This window comes from Mobula hypostoma, chromosome 23, assembly GCF_963921235.1.
Source record: "Mobula hypostoma chromosome 23, sMobHyp1.1, whole genome shotgun sequence".
NCBI classification, from domain to species: domain Eukaryota; kingdom Metazoa; phylum Chordata; class Chondrichthyes; order Myliobatiformes; family Myliobatidae; genus Mobula; species Mobula hypostoma.
This window is the reverse complement of record NC_086119.1, coordinates 17,276,452-17,282,451: the sequence shown is the minus strand read 5'-3', so window position 1 is coordinate 17,282,451 and position 6,000 is coordinate 17,276,452. Positions and strand designations below refer to the sequence as shown.

The following is a 6,000-nucleotide window of genomic DNA, read 5'->3' as shown; positions in this document are numbered from 1 at the left end:
GCAGGATCAGACTCAGACTTTAATATCACCAACATATGTCATGATATTTGTTAATCTTATGGCAGCAGTACAATTAAATACAAGATAAATAAATATGGAGAAAAAATGAATTACTGTAAGTATATATATATAGAACATAGAACATAGAATAGTACAGCACATTACAAGCCCTTTGGCCCACAATGTTGTGCTGACCCTCAAACCCTGCCTCCCATATAAGCCCCCACCTTAGATTTCTCCGTATACCTGTCTAGTAGTCTCTTAAACTTCACGAGTGTATCTGCCTCCACCACTGACTCAGGCAGTGCATTCCACACACCAACCACTCTCTGAGTAAAAAACCTTCCTCTAATATCCCCCTTGAACTTCCTACCTCTTACCTTAAAGCCATGTCCTCTTGTACTGAGCAGTGGTGCCCTGGGGAAGAGGCGCTGGCTATCCACTCTATCTATCCTCTTATTACCTTGTACACCTCTATCATGTCTCCTCTCATCCTCCTTCTCTCCAAAGAGTAAAGCCCTAGCTCCCTTAATCTCTGATCATAATGTATACTCTCTAAACCAGGCAGCATCCTGGTAAATCTCCTCTGTACTTTTTCCAATGCTTCCACATCCTTTCTATAGTGAGGTGACCAGAACTGGACACAGTACTCCAAGTGTGGCCTAACCAGAGTTTTATAGAGCTGCATCATTACCTTGCGACTCTTAAACCCTATCCCTCGACTTATGAAAGCTAACACCCCATAAGCTTTCTTAACTACCCTATCCACCTGTGAGGCAATTTTCAGGGATCTGTGGACATGTACCCCCAGATCCCTCTGCTCCTCCACACTACCAAGTATCCTGCCATTTACTTTGTACTCTGCCTCGGAGTTTGTCCTTTCAAAGTGTATGCCAATTAAGTAGTTAAAATAAGTAGAACCAATCTCAAAAACGCAAAATCTCCGAGAAGCAGAAATTACAAGAAGCAAATTCTCTGTGAAGGAGAAGCTCAGTGAGTCTCTTGTTTTTAGCACCCCCTTCCCTGGGAAAAAGACTGTGCTTAATCACTTTATAAATGGCTACTCATTTCAAAACTCTGCCTGCCACTACTATCAACATCTTTCTTAGAATAATTTCTTTGAATTGCTCATGTTTCTTTCCTTTTATCTTTGTTAATTTTGTTACTTTTGTTAAATTTTGAGCTCCAACAGGGTTTCTACAGATGGATGAAGTTCTCTGTCCGAGAACCCCCCTCCCCAAAAAGGTACAAAGAGCTCACAGAATATTCTGGCACTTATCGCAAGAGCGTGTATCACAACGGCGTATTTTCCAATCAAACCTAACTTGCAGTGCAAAAATGTTAATGCACACTCATACACAGTTCTCACATTTGCTGCCTCCCCACAGTGAGTTATCCAGTCCAGGCTCACCGTCACTGCTGACCAGTGAGCAGGTGAAAAGGATGCAAACCCATTGAAAGACAAAATGGTCTCAAGAACGGTTCTGCAACTCCATGACCTCATCTCACGCACTGGGAGGAAGGGACAAGCTGGGGGAGCTCAGAGATGCTGCAGTTGTGGCTGTATTCAGGAAGGGAGACAGATGCAACTGCAGCAACCACACAGATAACTCCTTGCTGCCTGTCGCAAGGAAACACATCAGTTACCCCACCCCTCCATGACTAAAGAGTGGCTCGCTGAACCACAGTGAGGCCTCTGTCCTTCCAGTTTAACATTGCTCTGATTTTTCTCCCACCAAGAGATACATGTCAGGCACTGAACGTAGCATTTTTTGAACTCACTGACTTGGTTGATCAAGATGGACAATAAGGAATTCTCCTCAAATTTGGCTGCCAGTAGATGTTGGTCTCCAGCCTACATTTGTTTCAGGTCATGGCATGGCAGACATCATCCTGAGCAACAGATGGACTGTGGATCTAGTATTTGTATCATCCTCCTGACAAGGTCTCTGTCCTCCTCACCATTGCGCCTCATCTCACCTCCATCCGGATTCCCAATGTAGAGGAGATCAGAAGGAAACTCCTCAAGTTACAGAGGCCAAATTCCGGAACCAAGGTCAGCCCAGCCTCCACTGTCAGCCTGTGGAAGGAGGACAAACACCCCACACATCTAAAGGCAGAGATTCAAATCATTGTTGACACCTTCACCAAAGCTCTTACAGATAACATCTGAAAAGCAAAGGTCCTAGCTGAGCTGCCCTTGATCTATAATACCATCCCCCATCACGAGGAACCCTGGAAAACATAGACTGCCTCTCAGGTGTGCCAACACAGTCTTCAGCCATCTGAAAAGAAGAGTGGAGATCAAGAGCTCAACCCCAGCAAAGCACTCAGGGTCTACAGGGAGCAGAGATTCCAGGCCTCCTGCATACTTCTGAGCTTTGGATCCTCAAACCACCGGCCTTTGCAAAAATCCCCCAAAACCAATTAGCAGACCGCCATCAGCATCCTCACCTGGGCCAATATCCCAGCAGTAAGGACCCAAGATCAGATCAGCTTTATTTGTCACATGTACACCAAAAGATACGGTGAAAGGCATCATTTACGTCAAACCAAATCAGCAATGATTGCGATGGGCAGTTCGCAAGTGTTGCCACGCTTCTGGTGCCAATATAGCATGCCCACAACTCACTAACCCTAACCGTACACCTTTTAGGAATATGGGAGGAAACAGGAGCACCCAGAGGAAATACACACGTCCCCAGCAAGAACGTACAAACTCCTTAGAAACAGCGGCAGGAATTGAAACCTGAATTTACAGCTGTCAGTATAATAGCATTACAGCAATTACAATCAAACAACGCTGCTGAGTGCACCACATCATTTGCATTCCTAAACCAGGCACCCATTCAAAGAAGAGAGAAAATTGAGCATGGGGCCTGACCTTGATGTACCCAAACAAGTCATCATTTTTTCCTGTAGCACCAACCTAAAGTCTCAGGAGGTGTAGAGAGAGCTGGCAGTTTTCCTGCCATTAGGCCTCAAGCCCTCACCAGGCCAATCACACTTACATGAACCCCAGACCCTCCTTTCTTCAAAAACAGGAGAAAATCTGCAGTTGCTGGAAATCCACAGCAACACACACAAAATGCCGGAGGAAACCAGCAGGCCAGGCAGCACCTATGGAAAAGAGTAAACAGTCGATGTTTCAGGCCGATACCCCTCAGCAGAGTCTTCGAAGAGGCTCGGCCCGAACGTCGACTGTACTCTTTTCCATAGATGCTGCCTGGCCTGCTGAGTTCCTCCGGCATTTTGTGTGTGTTGCTCCCTCCTTTCTTCAGCTACTTCTAACAGAACTTCCACATTCTTCTACCCAATCAGCTTGTACGTTCTTCCCGTGACCACATGCATTTCCTCCATGTGCTCTGGTTTCCTCCCACATTCCAAAAACACACTGACTGGTAGATTAATTGGTCATTGTAAATTGCCCTGTGATTAGGCTAGGGTTAAATTCGGGGTATTGCTGTGCGGCACAGCTTGAAGTGCTGGAAGACCCACTCTACGCTGCACGTCAATAAATAGATAGATAGATAACATCAGGGCACTAATCTCTGCTCTCAACCTCCTTCCTAACAATCATCAAACAAGACACCTACTACGGTTCGACTGGCGATGCTGGAGAGACCTTCTTAAGTGTTCAAGTCCACACTGATCATCAGGTGTCTTACATTGCAATGATTGTGTTGCTTCAATGCATTATTTTCCCATGCATGCCAGTTCAAACACAATGCTGTGCTGGCAAGGGAATGCAGCAATGAAACACCACCTCCACAAATGGCATACTGTATCTTAAATACGTTGCAATGTTGTTGATGGACCCACAACACCTCTTCATTAGTCAAGAAGGCACAGCAGTGTCTACACTTCCTGAGGAAATTGAGGAAAATTGACAAGGATCTTCCCGGGAGTGGAGGATCTAAGTTATAATAGAACATAGAAAACCTACAGCACAATACAGGCCCTTCGGCCCACAATGCTGTGCCGAACATGAACTTACTTCAGACATTACCTCGGGTTACCCATAGTCCTTTATTTTTCTAAGCTCCATGTACCTATCCAGGAGCCTCTTAAAAGACTCTATCATATCCACCCCCAACCACCGTCGCTGGCAGCCCATTCCACACACTCACCACTCTCTGCATAAAAAACTTAACCCTGACATCCCCTCTGTACTTACTTCCAAGCACCTTAAAACTGTGCCCTCTCGTGTTAGCCATTTCAGCCCTGGGAAAAAGCCTCTGACTATCCACACGATCGATGCCTCTATAAGGAAAGATTGAATAGGTTAGGACTTTATTCCTTCGAATGTAGATAATTGAGAGGAGATTTGATAAAGATATGCAAAATTATGAGGGGAATAGATAGGATAAATGGAAACAGGCTTTTTTCCACTGAGGTTGGGTGGGACTACAACCAGAGGTCATGGGTTAAGGGTGAAAGGCGAAAAGTTTGAGGGGAAAATGAGGGGAAACTTCTTCACTCAGAGGGTCATGAGACCGTGGAACGAGCTGCCAGCACAATGTTTAAGAGAAGTTTGGATAGGTACATGGATGATAGGGTTATGGAGGGCTTTGGTCCCAGTGCTGGATGAAGGGAGTAGGCAGTTTAAATGGTTCAGCATGGATTAGATGGGCAATAGGGCCTATTTCTGTGCTGTACTGTTCGATGGCTCTGTTGAGGCGTGCAAGTCTCCCTGCACCCTTTCTAACAGTTTTCTACAGGAGCACAATCAAGTGTGCCCTGTCTGACTGCATCATTGTGTGATACGGAAGCTGCAAAGCAAGGCCCGACAGAGGATAGTAAGAACTGTCGCAGACATCACTTGGATCTCCCTCCCCACTATCTGTGACATTTTACCAGAGCGTTGTAGATGAGGTGATGCATCATTGAGGAACCCAACCACTCATCCCACAATCTCCTTGACCCACTACCATCAGGGAGGAGGTACAGGAGCATCAGGAATGGGTAACAGCTTCTTCCCTCAGGCTGTGAGACTAATGAGACCACCGTGGTCTCATCATGGGACAGTGAGCTGTTTACTGTTTACTGTTACTGGCCATACTGTTCACCTATGCTGTGCACTACATGCACGTTGTTTTATATTTAGATTATGAAGACATGTAGTCCCGTTTTATTGTCATTTAGTAATGCATGCATTAAGAAATGATACACTATTTCCTCCGGTGTGATATCACAAAAACACAGGACAAACCAAGACTGAAAAAACTGACAAAACCACATAATTATACATATAGTTACAACAGTGCAACAATATCATAACTTGATGAAGAAGTCCATGAGCACAGTAAAGTTCAAAGTTTCTCAAATATCCCACATCTCATGGAGACGGGAGAGGGAAGAAACACTCTCCCTGCCATGCCAACCACAATCCGACTCTGAGTCATCCGAAAACTTCGAGCTCTGATCAGCTCTCCGACAGCGAGTACTGAGCGCCATCTCTGTCCGAACGATTCGACCTCCTTCTCGGTTGCCAAAAGCAGGCAAGGCCAGGGATTTTGAGGCCTACCCTCCAAAAGATTCCCGACCACACAGTAACGACAGCTGCGGACGAGCGTTTCAGAAATTTCTCCAGATGTTCCTCTGTGCTTTCACGTCCATTCTCCATCAAATCAGAAATTGTCCACAGCCCCTATTTAACAGATATGATATCATTTTTCACCGGAGAGCTGAACACTTATTTGTAGTAATATTTTGTTTTATGCACTGTGTGTGATATATGTTGTGTGGATGTACCGCAGTGTTGAGGAATATTGCTTCGTTTGGTTGTATACACGTACAGTCAGATGACAATAAACTTGAACATGGATTTCTACTTGTTTGGTGTCTTTGTTTAAGTATAGTTTTTTATAAATTGTATTGTATTTCTCCCTGGAAGAAAATGAATCTCAAGGTAGTATATAGTAACACATAAAAATATACTTTAGTAATAAATTTACTTTGACTTAAATGTTTTAAAAATGCTATGTCCAATATATTTTG

At 44.6% G+C, this 6,000-nt stretch overlaps 1 long non-coding RNA gene across 1 annotated transcript in view; it reads right to left on the bottom strand.

The window, feature by feature from the left end:
• Positions 1–5,460: 5,460 nt before the first annotated feature.
• Positions 5,461–6,000, bottom strand: part of LOC134336864 (uncharacterized) — a 61,751-nt gene continuing 61,211 nt past the window's right edge. The window contains exon 3 of the long non-coding RNA XR_010015897.1: positions 5,461–5,650. This is a non-coding gene — a long non-coding RNA (uncharacterized LOC134336864). The remainder of the gene's footprint in view (positions 5,651–6,000) is intronic.